Source organism: Aulonocara stuartgranti (genome assembly GCF_965226115.1).
Source record: "Aulonocara stuartgranti genome assembly, chromosome: 14".
Lineage (NCBI taxonomy): Eukaryota > Metazoa > Chordata > Actinopteri > Cichliformes > Cichlidae > Aulonocara > Aulonocara stuartgranti.
In genome coordinates, this window is record NC_138950.1 from 40782546 (window position 1) to 40796777 (window position 14232).

The 14232-nt window shown below is 43.7% G+C and overlaps 1 protein-coding gene across 1 annotated transcript in view; it reads right to left on the reverse strand.

Annotated features, from left to right (window-relative positions):
• LOC309688474 (ubiquitin-associated and SH3 domain-containing protein B-like) overlaps positions 1–14232 on the reverse strand; it is a 44172-nt gene that overhangs the window by 17043 nt on the left and 12897 nt on the right.

A 14232-nucleotide genomic window follows, 5' to 3' on the forward strand; every position in this document is an offset into this window, starting at 1 on the left:
AGCTATTCAAACAAATACATGTTGGCATAATTGTCTATGTAGTTACACACAGAGCAGACATGGAGAAACACTTTCATCACCTGCTGTTCATGTTGACGGGTGCTGGACAGGTACCAGGGGGCTGACACCCTGACGACGGGGGAAAGAGACAACGTTGTTCACACCGACTCTGAATCGACACGCAAAGTCAGCCAACACACACAAAATAAAAACTTAGCAAGGCTGAATGTCTTTCTGTAACTGAGACGGGTAACTGTTTATGTCTCTGTCATTATCCTCCCAGCTTTTTCCCACACATATGTGGGCATCACATTCTGGGCTGAACTAAACAAACATGGCTGCAGCTCATTGGTGACGACCATTTGTTCCTGATGTACTTTTGTATTGGGCACATTTACAAAGAGGGAGCACCTTTTTTCCCTGTCCCATGACCGATAAAATCAGAGTTTATGAACGTTCGAACTGAACATTTTTATAATTCTTTCCGCTCCTGCTGTTGGCTCTAAATGTCAGGGTGTATGCGTGAGTGACTGCATGTTTGTGTCACACCGGGGATGGAGAAAGACCAAATGTGAGTAAAGATGAGACGCCAACACGGATCGCGAGTCAGAGGAAGCGTCAGTTCCTCACCAGCAGCAACATGGAAGATGATACGCAGCGTGTGTAGGATGATATTAGCGTCTTTCACTCAGAGTGTGAACACCACACAGGGCTGACTCCTCTTTACAATAAACTGACACTTAAGAGTTGCTTGTAAAAGTGTTACTCACCGTTGGAGTGATCATCATGGTTGTGTTTCATGTTTTCTGCTTTGTAATTCAGAGAGGGGGAAGGACAGTAGGCTGCAGTAACGGTCTGCATCCTCAGTTTGTGTGCAGGCCACAGTGAGCAGTGAAGATGAAAGAGCCACTTACACAGAGTGAACCGAAATGTACCCTCTCACGCCTCCAGCCCAACCTGGAGCTAAAGCTGCCGAGGAAGCAGAAACGGCAGCGCATCAGATTATTCAAATTACAGTCAGAGAGTGGAATTAGCCACCGCTCGGAGATACGAATCTGAACACGCTAATGTGGTTTTCATCTCCGGGCATTCAGAAGTTTATTCTGTATGCCACGAGCTGTTGTTCCTGTGGGACAGGGGTACTGCATACGGCACGGTCCGAAGGTTTGAAAGCACAAAGCTGGTGAGCAAACTAGCCTCCAAATGAATGCTGAGGCTGCTTTTCACCCTCCACAACAAAACTATTCCTGCCAGCTTAATAAAGCAGTAGTTGCATCAGGATCTTTGCGTCGTCTCCTCACCGCAGATATGAAAGATGATGTTTTTCCTGCCCGGTACAAGCAGACCTTACAGTGTCCACTCAGACTTCTGTTCTAAATAACTTCTCACTTGGTTTGCAGACAGACTGCACATGCAGCCTTTACACAAACAACAAAACACGTCATTTGCCATTATTCACCCATTTTATCGGAAAGGACACATAAAGTGTACACCTTACTAAAATAAGTTTGCTCTTTAAATTGCTGCGTTTGATGACTTTGTTGTGGATTGAGAATTTCTTCCAGTCAAAGCGAAGCAGACTGCACTGAGGTTGAGCTGTTGACCTGATCCGAGCTGTTAAACGTAACCGTACGTATCCCAGAACACAAAGCTTTTCATGACGCCCCACGCACAGAGCAGGACAAAGCAGTACTGTTGGGTAGATGCTCTGTGAAGAGGAAGAGACAAACAGCTTCACCACAGCGAGCTCAAAAAGCTGCAGCTGAGACCACAGCAGAGACGCTGGGCTGTTTGGGTTTGACGAAGCTGCTCGTGTCCCACAGGTAAGACCTGCGTATCACTGCACACATGTGAGACGAGCAGCGGTGGCTGAAGACGCACACACACAGTAAAGTGAGCCAGGGCTGGAGACATTACAGACGCTTCACCTGGCTGGCATTCAGTCTGAACACAAACTGTGACTACAGCACATCAGGCTTTCACAGCCCTTACAGCGAAAGCAGAAGCGGATTCTGTGAAACACTCGCGGTGCTGACGTGTTCGACTACACCGTCAAGCCGACACTCTGTCATATCTACGACATAATGAACAGATTCAAGCGTACATGCAGTGCACTCATAAATAATGCTCCATGAGGTAAATGCTGCATATCAGCATTAAAGCACTGAAAAATGTGACCTCGGAAACATGGCATCACAACCATCCTATACAGGCTTTATTAGTCAGAACTGGAAACATGAGACAGTTTCCTGCTTCTTTGTTTGTCATGACAAGAAGGCAGCTCAGTAGGAAAAAAGCTTTTGCATCACAACAGCTTTCAAAAAGACACTAAAGCCATAAAACGCAGACGCTGCACTGGACTCAAGGAAACCACAAACAGCCGACGCAGAGCCGGAGCGTAGAAACGTCCAAGAACACAAGAGAAGAGAGCAAATAAGAGCGACACAGAAAAGAAGCAACGTGAAGGTTTAAACACACACAGAAGGCAACCAGGGAGAGTGGAACCGTCACAGTAACAAGACACAGCTGAACTCAATCTAAGCAATGACACACAGGGAAGTTCAACTAACAGACAACAGGAAACACCGGCAAACTTCCCTGAGCTCTGAGGAACACACTCTACAACTCACTGGATGACAGCACAGATCGATGTGTCCTCAGATCACACGGACGTATTCACCACTGCGAGCTTTTAAACGCGATACTGGTACAACAGCTCGCACAGGTGGCCTTTGACCTCGATACAATTCAGTTTTGTTTTTCTACATCTCCCAGTACTGTAATGGTCCTAAGAAGCTCCACGCCGTGACAGCATGGTTCCTTCTTTGTTTCCACCTTTTAAAATGATGCTGCTGACTGGTGAATGCTAAAGTTTGCAGCTGAGACCAAAGTACCAAAAACATGCATCAGATGAAACTGCTGCAACTGTTTTCAACACATTTAGTAAAAGTAAAAAGCCAGAAATGAACGATTATAATAACATCAGTGACATCAGTCGCTTCTGAGAAAAAGCCTCTTTGTTTATTCTAGTTCGAACGAACGAGCCTCAAAAGAATCAGGAAGGAGAGAACGACAACACCAGCTACATAAATATATAATAAACTATCTAATCTATGGTCACATCATATATAATACGTAATCTCAGATTGGTGCCGGTCGCACTCTTGAGTTTGGATGACGATCAGAGGAAGTTCTCAGATAAAAAAGGCTCCACGGCTTCTTCTTCACATTAAAAAGTGTAAAACATTCATGTGGGCTGCAAGCACAGCTTGTTTCCATGAATGTACAAACATCCAGGAAGTTAGAAGAAGGGCTCAAATAAGACTTCCTCGGTGTGACTCGAGCTACAGTTGAAAGCATTTCTTTGTAAGTAAAACACGAGTTTATTTAGTCAGATGTGTGAAGAAAATGTGAGTGACAGTGACGGCGTCTGCTCTAAGAGCAGGTGAGTAACGGCTGCGTGTTTGTGGCGAGGACGGCCCCTGGTACGTGTGGGGAAAAGCAAACATGGCGTTCCAACATGGAGACCCGTCTCGATCTGCATCAAACCGCTGTGACGTTTAGAAATCACACGAGCAACATAACTACAGTGCTGTGAAGAAGGGTTTGCCCCATTCTTGTTTATTTTTGCATAACTGTCACATGTTTAGATTTCAGGTGATCAAACACATGTTCATGTGTTGATAATGATAATGTGAGTAAATGCAAAATGCAGCTTTTTAAAAAGTCCAGTTAATCACAGTTGATTTAGGACTTAACAAAACGCAGGAGAACTCGGTTTGGATACTTCGAACAAATCACACTTCTTCAAGGAGTGCACATCAGACTGGCCAAAGACAGAAACGTAGCTTCAGAAGATGACTTTGTGAATCTGTTGCTGTGACAATCATTTCAACAATTATTTCAAAGAACCAAAACATTTGCAATAACATGAAGCGGCACCTTAAACTCGCCCCCTCATGATCGCGTCACAGAGCTTAGAGCTTCAGAGTCTGGGTGCACATTTAAAGCAGTGAGGTCAGTTTATAAAGTCAGCAGCCACTCGTTACGGAAACTTATGCGGAGAATTCAAACGAAAAGCTGAGGTAAAAATAGTAAATGGCCTGTATTTGTATAGCGCTTTACACATCCAGTCATCCACCCAGTCATCCACCCATTCACACACTGGTGATGGCAGCTACATTGCAGCCACAGCCACCCTGGGGCGCACTGACAGAGGCGAGGCTGCCGGACACTGGCGCCACCAGGCCCTCTGACCACCACCAGTAGGCAACGGGTGAAGTGTCTCGCCCAAGGACACAACGAGCGAGACTGTCCGAGCCGGGGCTCGAACCGGCAAAAAAAGTGACACAGTTTTATATTTAAAGCCATTCAAAGCTGCAGTATTGATTTCTACATGTGAAAGCTCTCTGAGTTTGAACTAGATCAAAGAAACGTTTTCAAATTTGTTTCATAACTAAAAGAAAATAAAAGTGAAACTGTGTCTGGGTTCCCCTCGACAGCCTCCACTTCCTGTTCCTCGTGCTGCCTCTCAGGGTTTCCAGAGCCGTGGGCTGCCGAGTCACACGCGTCCATTAGAGGCGAGCGAGGATTGGAGGAGAAGCCTGGGTAAACACAGTGTGGAGCCTTTTCTGGGAACGAGCTAATGTCAGATTGCATCATGAAAGAAATCAGAGGCAGTGTGTTCAGAGCAGCGATGCTAGCGCAGCCTGGCGTGAGGTTTGCTGATCAAAGGGGGTGAGATCACTTGGGTCTGCCTCGCTAAAGCCTCAAAGGCCAGCTACTCACCACGCCCGCAGACTTCATGATGATGGCGCAAATCTGCTCACACGCTCTCAGCCCCTCTACGCTCATCATTTTAATGCTGAGCAGCACAAAGGCACAGCCGTCAGCTCCATGTCTGACTGACCCATAAACAGCTCGGCTGCTCGCTTTCATTGCAGTTTTACTTTATTACTGGACTCCAAGTGAGGTCCTGCCAAATAACTGCACTTTAAAGCTATGAACCAGAAATGATAATAGTGGTGAATATCAAATCAAATTTATTCATATCATTCTCATGTTCCAGAGTTTGGGTGCAGCGATCGATAAAGCTCGCCTCCGTTTTTACGTCTCGTTCTGGGAAAGTCAGAAGCAACTTATCTGCAGACCTGAGGGCTCGACTTGGGTTATTCTTTGGGTTGGGTTAAACGTGCCAGGATTGGGGAGATATGATCAAATTTGCGAGTGCCTGTCAGGAGTCGGGCCGCCGCATTCTGCAGACACGAGAGTACGGCCTGGTTAATACCAAAACAAAGACTATTGCAGCAGTCCAGCCTAGAAGAGATAAATGCATGCATCACTCTCTCAAAGTCGGCAAATGCCAACATGGTCTTGGTTTTTGCAACGACCCTCAGCTGGAAAAAGCTGGTTTTAATTACAGAATGTATTTGTTTGTCAAATGAGAAGGAGCTGTCGAGAAACACTCGATGTTTGAGTCAACATTAAGCGACGAACAGGGGTCAGAGGGGGCGATTAGTATGGTCTCTGTTTTCTGATCATTTATATGCAGAAAATTTAATGCGAACCAAGATTATTGTCATCAAGACAGTCAAGTAAAACTTTAGAGGAGTCTGCAGAATTGTTTCTAAGGGGAAAATAGATTTGAGAATAATCAACGTAACAGTGGAACGGGAGCATATACAGGGAGAAAAGTATTGGGCCAAGGACTGACCCTTGTGGGACCCCACAGGTGAGGGGGTGGATGTGGAAGAAGAGCCTGACAGAAAAACTCCTATCAGTTAGGTCGGATCTGAACCATTTAAGTGCAGTATCCTTAATGTCCACACAGTTTTCCAATCCTGATAGCAGAATTCCCTGATCCACTGTATCAAATGCTGTACTTACATCTAAAAGCACTAAAATGACGGGATTACCAGAATCGGTAATCAGTAAAAGATCATTAAGAACTTTTATGAGCACAGTTTCAGTGCTGTGTAGCGCTTTAGACCCAGACTGAAAGGATTCCAACATGGCATTAGTCTCCAGAAAGGCAACTTTGAGACATGCATGATGCATCAAACGTATATGAAACAGACAATATGGCAATAAGAAAATAGTTGGAGGGGAGCGAGCGCTGCACTGCAAAGTCAACATCAATCGGTAGATAACGAAATGTTTTCCGCTGTTTTTTAGGAATTACAGCAACTTTAATACAAAATGCCTCAAAACTGCACAGACTCTGTTTTTAATGACTGTCTGCAGTCTGAAACCAGTGACATCACCATGCTGAGCTTCCTCTGTTGCTCTGCTATGTCTTTATCACACACGCCCATAGTTGCTGCTTGATTGCGTGGTTGGGTTGAAATCAGGTGACTGCCTTGGAGTATCCCATTTCTTTGCTGTCCAGTTCATTTTGCAGCGCTTGGCTGAATCTGAGCGTGGAGCTCTCTGTTCATCAGTGGTCACATCATTAATAAACAGCCAGACGTGATCAGCATTGCCTCTGCCATCTGACAGGTAATTGGCTATGCTTCAGATCACAAGTCTAATGTGGCCTTTGTGTTGTTGAGTGGAGCCGGTGATGGTAACCCCCATGTTTCCATTCATGAAGGTGTCTCCTGGTTGTAGACTTGCTCTTTAAGAGTGTTTGTGACTTGGATAGACGGTGTTAAGCTATAAGTAATAATAATTTAAGAAATAACTCTTTAATCACACACGTTAGTCATCTTCCACGTTCCTTTGAGTCTTTTGCCGTTGTTGAGCTTGGCCGGTGTTTTCGGGCCCCTCCAAATGTTTTTGCCGCCTCTCTGAGAGCTCGTTTTGTCACTCTGATAAAGTCTCCATCGCTCGTACTGACTCGTAAGCTTTCAGTGAAAAGGTGTAAATATAAATTCAACAGTTTCAGATATTATGTCTGCTTCATTCGTCATATAATAACAATAATGGGGGAAGGGGACAAACTACAGAGATCACCAAAGAAATCTGTAACTGAATGATACTCCAGTATGTTCTTGTTGGGTGGACGTCCATCATAGCAAACCTTAGATTCAATGGTTAGCCAAAACATTTGAAAATTTCACTAGGAAGTCACAGAACTATTAAGAATGCTTGCTATAAGAGAAATATGGGCCCCGTGTATTTCTGGAGCCCTGGCTGTGACCACTTCCTGCATCCCGATGACACACTGACTGCTCCACAGCTGTCCCACCACCACACAGTCCCGAGAAAAGCTCAAAACCCCCTCCACCTGTGAGCATGCAGCAGAGCGAACAACAGATCGTTGGGGGGAAATGTCCCCATGTGATCATTTTCCCAAACAGTGTTGAAAAAGATAAACATGGCCTGCATGCACACAGAGCAGATTATTTTCAGGCTAAAAACACTTCTTCAGCTCTACAAATGTTTGATATTGTAAATAACACATCGAGGCTCAGTCTGGCAGCTTAAAGGCATTTGTTAGGAGGAAAAACCCTCGCTCATTCGCACCCACAGAGATGTGAAAGCAAGTTTTCCAACTGCAAAGAGATCCTCTGTTAACAGCTCACAGAGACAGGAAGAGAAACAGACAGGCAGAGAGCAACACGCCCACGCAGCGCTGCGCCGACCTGCAGCTCGTGCAGCTCGTAAGGCTTCGCTGAACACAGCATGCCCCAAACAGGTGAATGTAATTAATAGCAAGTTAAACAGAAAGACTGATGACATCACAACGATAATAATTCGTGCGACGCAAAAAGCTTGAGACTAAAAGCCAAAGGAAGTGGGTTCTGGTTTGTCAGGCTGATGGAAAAAAAGACCCTTTTGTAATAAATATGTGGTCAATAGTGTGATTGTTTGCAACAGTACAAACACACACACACACACACACCTGCAGATTCCTGTTAACTAGCTGGTTTACGTGCACTCGCTTCAGATTCTTGTTTTTTGCCTGATTCGTCTTCAACTCTGAGCTTGTTGCATGAGTTTAGCTGAGACGCCGAGCTAAACTTAAGATAAGATAAGATAAGATAAGATAACCTTTATTAGTCCCACACGTGGGAAATTTGTTTTGTCACAGCAGGAAGTGGACAGTGCAAAAGTTATGAGGCAAAAATTAGAATACAATAAGAATAAATACAGTACACAACTGTACAGAATAGAATAAAATAAAATAAATATACAATAAGATAAAAATAGAATACAAATACAAATACTATATACAACTGAGTAAAAATACAACGATGACAGAAAGGATTATTGCACTTAGTATTATTGCATATGTATGGATGTGTGTGCTTGATCAGTTAAAGTCTTTATTATGGAGTCTGACAGCAGTGGGGAGGAAAGACCTGCGAAATCTCTCCGTCCCACACCGTGGGTGCCGCAGTCTCCCACTGAAGGAGCTGCTCAGTGCTGTCACAGTCTGCTGCATGGGGTGGGAGATGTTGTCCATCAGGGATGACAGCTTAGCCGCCATTCTCCTGTCACTCACCACCTCCACTGGGTCCAGAGGGCATCCTAGAACAGAGCTGGTCCTTCGGATCACCCTGTTAACCTAATAATCTCTGTGAAATGGAGTGTGTGTTATAGTGTGTGTCACTGAAACACCATCTATGCCACTTCTAAAGAAAAGGAACATTAGCACAGCTTCAGTCGTGGTTAACTCTGAAAAATAAATAAAATACAATCGGCTGTAGAAAAGGCAGCCTCTAATTTATCAAGCAAGAAAAATGTCTCCAGCTTTCTTCTGTTTCATATTCAATGAATTTTATAGAACAAGTTGTAAGTTAAACTTCTTTATAAATACAAATAAAAAGCTTTAAGATTTCCATTTTTTATGTGCAGCTTCTTGCTTTGCAAACACCCAGAGTAATATCACATATGAAAGCGCACGTTTATATATCAGAGTGACTAAAAGTGACTATTTATGTGGGCAAATATAACTGCAGCGTTTCCCTGAAATTAATATCAGGTTAGCTTTGTTGTTTGCTAAATCAAAACTGTCTCCCTTTAATTTTCACAAACAGATAATAATAAAAATAATGATGATAATAAGAAATAAAAGTTACTTTCTGTCGAGAAAAGTATAAGAACACTGGCTTTTGAAATCAAATGTATGAATCTGGTTCTAATGTAAAGAATTAAAATAGAAATGTCAGTGAGGTATTTTCAGCTTTGAAGTTTCTCTTGTTCTGTTTGAACTGCACTTTTACTGATGCGCCTAAAAAGGCCACTATGTTTGACATGTTTGACATTTTACTAGCATAAATAATTCATCCACTAATGTACGAGACATTTGTTCCATCGATTATTCAGGCAGACAGACAACCTGCAGCTCTACTGCCATCACGGAGCACCATGAGTCAGTGTTCAGTGGGAGGAATACCCCCGACTGCACAGACTCGCCGTAATGCTCTGTGTCAACTACGGCCTTAAAAACAAAACAGCTTAGAAAACGTGTGTGTGTGAAATATGTGAGGTTATGCTGGAGACCAAAATGTGAATAAAACCATCAGACCAAGCTAGCTCCTGTTATCATAGGACACTTAAATGTGTAGCTAACAGTCGATGTGTGTGAATGATTAGTATGGATTTAAACGCGTTTCCATGGATCAGTGTAATCCCAAGTCTCTGGACGATGGAAAGATTGTCATGTAAATAATAAAAATGCTGCTTTGTGACTGAACCACTTTCAACAATATTGAGCAGCAGGATGTTCCTGACTCTACACACGTCTGCTGGTATTAATATTTCCATACCACGCTGGAAAAAATGTACTGGTGCATATTAATTTGCTATTCATTTTCCCACTTCTGTGCTGACATGCGCTTGTTTTGCTAAAGAGGGTTTTGTGAATACAGCTTTGGTTAAATGATCCCCACCGTGTTTAATGTGTTTCTGTGAAGGCGTTCATCTGCTTCACAGCGTCTTCACGCCTGATGTAGCGCGTCTTTTCTGACAGCACCGATAAAGACAGCAGAGGCAGCAGTGCAGCATGTGCACGAGGCGCGCTGCCGCGCACGGCACAAATGTCACCAGGCTGCACGCCGCTGCAGGTTGAAATTCTGCTCTGAGCCTCGGCAAAGCTTCAGGCAGCCACAGGCACCGTCTTTGTACAGCAGCTGTTAGACGGCACACTCGCTCGCACACTTTAACGTCTACCACTGTACATTTGAGAGTATTGTTGCTTTTATCCTGGACAAACCCAGCAGGTCAGCTGTTGTGGGGGCAGGCAGGAGGACGGCTGTGGGCAAGCAGGAGTCACTGACCTTCAGCCTAACCCGGTGTTTTGGAGGAAAAAAAGAAAAGCAAATAAGAGCTTTAAGAAAAAAGGTAAAAAAAAGATTTGAATGAACACCAGCTGGGCTGATTCTGTTGGTGTCATATAAAACTACAAGTATCCTGATAGCAGAGGGTTAACCCAGTGATAGCTTGGACCTCACACGGTAACTAAATGATCTATTTTTCTGTCTTAGAATGAGAAACTATGAATCACATTTTAGTAATTATAAAACCAAAGACAAAGATGTGTGAGAACAAACCCGTGCAGCAAGGCGGCGTGGCGTTTTAGCTTCACGCTAAACCAGGGCTGATTTTTTAAATCATCTGTGCTGTTCGTCTGCTTTCACTCTTCCCCCATAAAGGTGTCATTTAACAACAACTCCTGTACGCTTTGACACCTGAGTCTGCATCAAAAAAGATGCAGTTTGAACACCATTAAAACGGTTTCTCTGCACAGGCAGAGAGCACCTGTCCCCACAGTGTGGATGCCCCACAGAGACCCTCCTTGTGTTGTCTGACAACTGCTGAGCCTTAATTTGTTTCGCCTGCTTCCACTGACTAATGCAGCTCTGATGCATGTTCCCCTACATGCCAGCGAACGCTATGACAGAGCCGTTCCTCTGCCTTCGTGTTCACAGTGACGCTTTATTGATTCTCTTTCGTTTTTAGCTGGAAACTTCCAGCCACATGAACAGGCTTCACTGCAATAATTAAACTCTGTGTTGGTCTCACGCAATTTATCATCCATCCACAACATACATCCACCACAAGTGAGCCCACCCATGTGAAAGGAAACACACATGCATACAGACACACACACACCACCCACTCGCAGCGAGCCTCATTCAGCTGAGCCGTCCTGTCACTGTGGGAAATCCCATGGCTCTGTGTCCTCTGGCTGCATGCATCCTCACACTTCCTGTTTACAAATCTGACAATACACACATTTTCAGAGACCCACATGCAAGCGACCACACACAATTACTGCAGATGCATGACCGTGGCAGCGAGGGGTACATACACATGAGGGGAAACAGATACACGAGGCCGGTCGCCGCAGTGACCGCAAAGGTAAAACCACACGACTGGGTTCCCTTTGCCTATTGTGTTTCTCACACACACACACACACACACACACACACACACACACACACACGCACACACACACACACGCACACACACACACACACACACACACACACGCACACAGTAACGCCTTTTGACCTTAAAGCTTGCAGCTGCAGCGGTAAGCACTTTGATCTGTCAGATTAAAGCCCCCAGCTCGAGGACCATTTATGTGGCCCTACACTAAACTGATACTAGCATCTTTGAATTTCACCTTAAAGGGTGAAGGATTTAAAGCACCACCTTCGAATAAGGCACAGTTTTACAGGGTGGAGGTTTCAGTCATTAAAACGGTAAGCAGACCGTGTCCAGGGTCTCTCACCCAGAGCCCCCTCCTCCCCACGCTGAGGCTAAGACCTTGTCTTTGGCCTCACCGTACACTGGAAGGATTCATGCTTATTAATTCACATAATCTCCAGCAGTCCTGGGCTGCAGATATTGCTTTGGCCGTTCTTCTCCTCCAGCTTGGTGCGATTAGCGCTTTACATTCGTGAGCTCATTGGTAGCAGCCTTTTCAGTAACATCAGACGAATGGCCCTATCGAAAGCTGATTTTATAATCTGACGAAACAACACATTTTATAGTTTGGTTTGTTTCGTAGAACTAGTGCTGCGCGTCAACATGCAGTTGTAACATGTTCCAGGTGACCTGTGTGCAGCTGTTCATGTCACAAAGCTCTGGTCCTGCTTTTGTTCTACAAACACAAAAAGGCTAAAATGTAAAAGTTGTGAGACTCTCTCCACGACAGCCCGCACCGCGTCCGTCAGCTCGGTTTATGTTGTTTTCTTTCTCCATCTAATGTTTCCCTTCCACATCTCATACAGCTGGAAAAGGTCATTTGAGCATGTTTATATATGTTAACTTTTCACTAAACTGCGTCCCTGCTTCAAAAACCAGCAGAGTGCGTGTTTAGCACATCTGTGCAGTGGTGACTTGCTGGTTTTTCCAGGGTAGCGCTGAGCTAAGTGTGCGTTTGTTCTCACAGACTGTGTTGCTATAATGAGCCAGCATTGTGCTGCGTGTAGCGGACGGGGATACAAACTTCCGTCCTCACAACAATAGAACTGAGAATTGTTTTTCTGTGTTACTGTACATTGTTCCAGGGAGTCTCCAGCCACACAAAAGCTCACAAAGTGTTTACTCGAGCACAGTGCAAACCATCAGAAACCATGTGCAGCTTTAAATATGTACTTCTTTATTTTTGCCACAGCTCTGTTTGATTGGCAGCTTTACAACTACATGAAAACACACTCGCACACTACAAACAAATCTTTATGAACAAATGAAACTACGAGTGCATTCAGATTCGTCTGTGCAGGACAGAAATGTTTATCACGTTACATGACGAGACACACACAGGCCATCTAAGCCACACAAGAACATGCAGGAAAATTGTTGCACATGCTTGTATCGTAGCTAGCTAACTACAGGGTTAGCCAGCTACGATACACACTAGGGGTGGGGGAAAAATCGATACTGTGTAGTATCGTGATATTTTGTATCGATGCAGGGACAGCAGAAATCGATATTTTGTTACAAAAAAAGGTTTTTGTGCTCTGACTTCAGAGCATGTTGATCCTTTTTCTGAGCAACAATCCTGACACTGTCAAATGTGTTTAACTTGTTTTTGGCAGCAATAAACATGACAGTTTACTTATTTTAATTTAAGACATGTTTTATTTTAATTAAGTTTAAAACTTTTTTATTTAATGTAAAATTATATTTTGTTTTAATTTACTTTCAAATTCTTCAGTTGCTGAAGGGGCTGCATAGTTTTCATATTGCATAGTTCAGAATAGCTATAATTGTACCAGGTGGTTGCATTCAGTTCAGTGGGACTAGACTGTAATACAAACCGTTCAGTTTGTCAACAATAAAACTGAAATGAGAGAAAGACTGAGTGTGAGACTTTGATATTAGATAAAATGAATATTGATAAAGTTTACCTTTATGTACAGAATCTGAATATCGCAAAATATTTAAAAAAATGGCAATAATATTGTATCACACACACACACACACACACACACACACACACACACACACACACAGGTTAGGGCTACAGTTTGTAACAGCTAACAGAAGATAAAACAGGATGAAATCATTTCTGGTTTTTGACATCATGATTAATTTGAATAACTACTTTATGTGTTTATCAGTAAAAGTGGAGATATTCTCAACAACAACCCTGTGAGTGAAACTAAACCAGTAGCAGAGGTGGGTAGTAACGAGTTACATTTACTCCGTTACATTTACTTGAGGAAGTTTTTGCAAAAAATGTACTTTTAAAGTACCTTTTTTGCACGATACTCGTTACTTTTACTTGAGTACATTTATAAAGAAGAAACGGTACTTTTACTCCGCTACATTTGCAAAATTCGACTTGTTACTTTAAAAAAGAATAAATTTAACACATTAGATAACATGCCGCCAGTGGAGTTTTCTGTAACGTTTTTACCAATCAGATGTGGCCATGCAGTCACATGACCAGTTTGAAACTGTGGCGGACAGAGCGGCCCAAGCGTTTCAAAGTAGCGACACACGGAAAGAAGAAAACATGGCAGAGCCAGTCGTCTGCGCCACAGCTGAAGAGGATGAACAGCCTTGGCCTCACATACAAAGGATGTTTAGTTTAAACAGTCTGCGTTAAGCTGGGCAAACACTGCGATTTCTTTCAGTCACGTTATTCAGCTCCTGCTCAAACTGTACAATTAAATCTCAGGGGTTAGAAGTTCATAGGTCACGATGCAGGTCTCACACTATACGGCCTGATGCTCTGATGCGACCTGAGTGCTCACACTGTGCGTCCATAACATGAAGCTTATCATACAAAATCTGTCCCTCGCTCTCCCTCTCTGTCTTTCACTC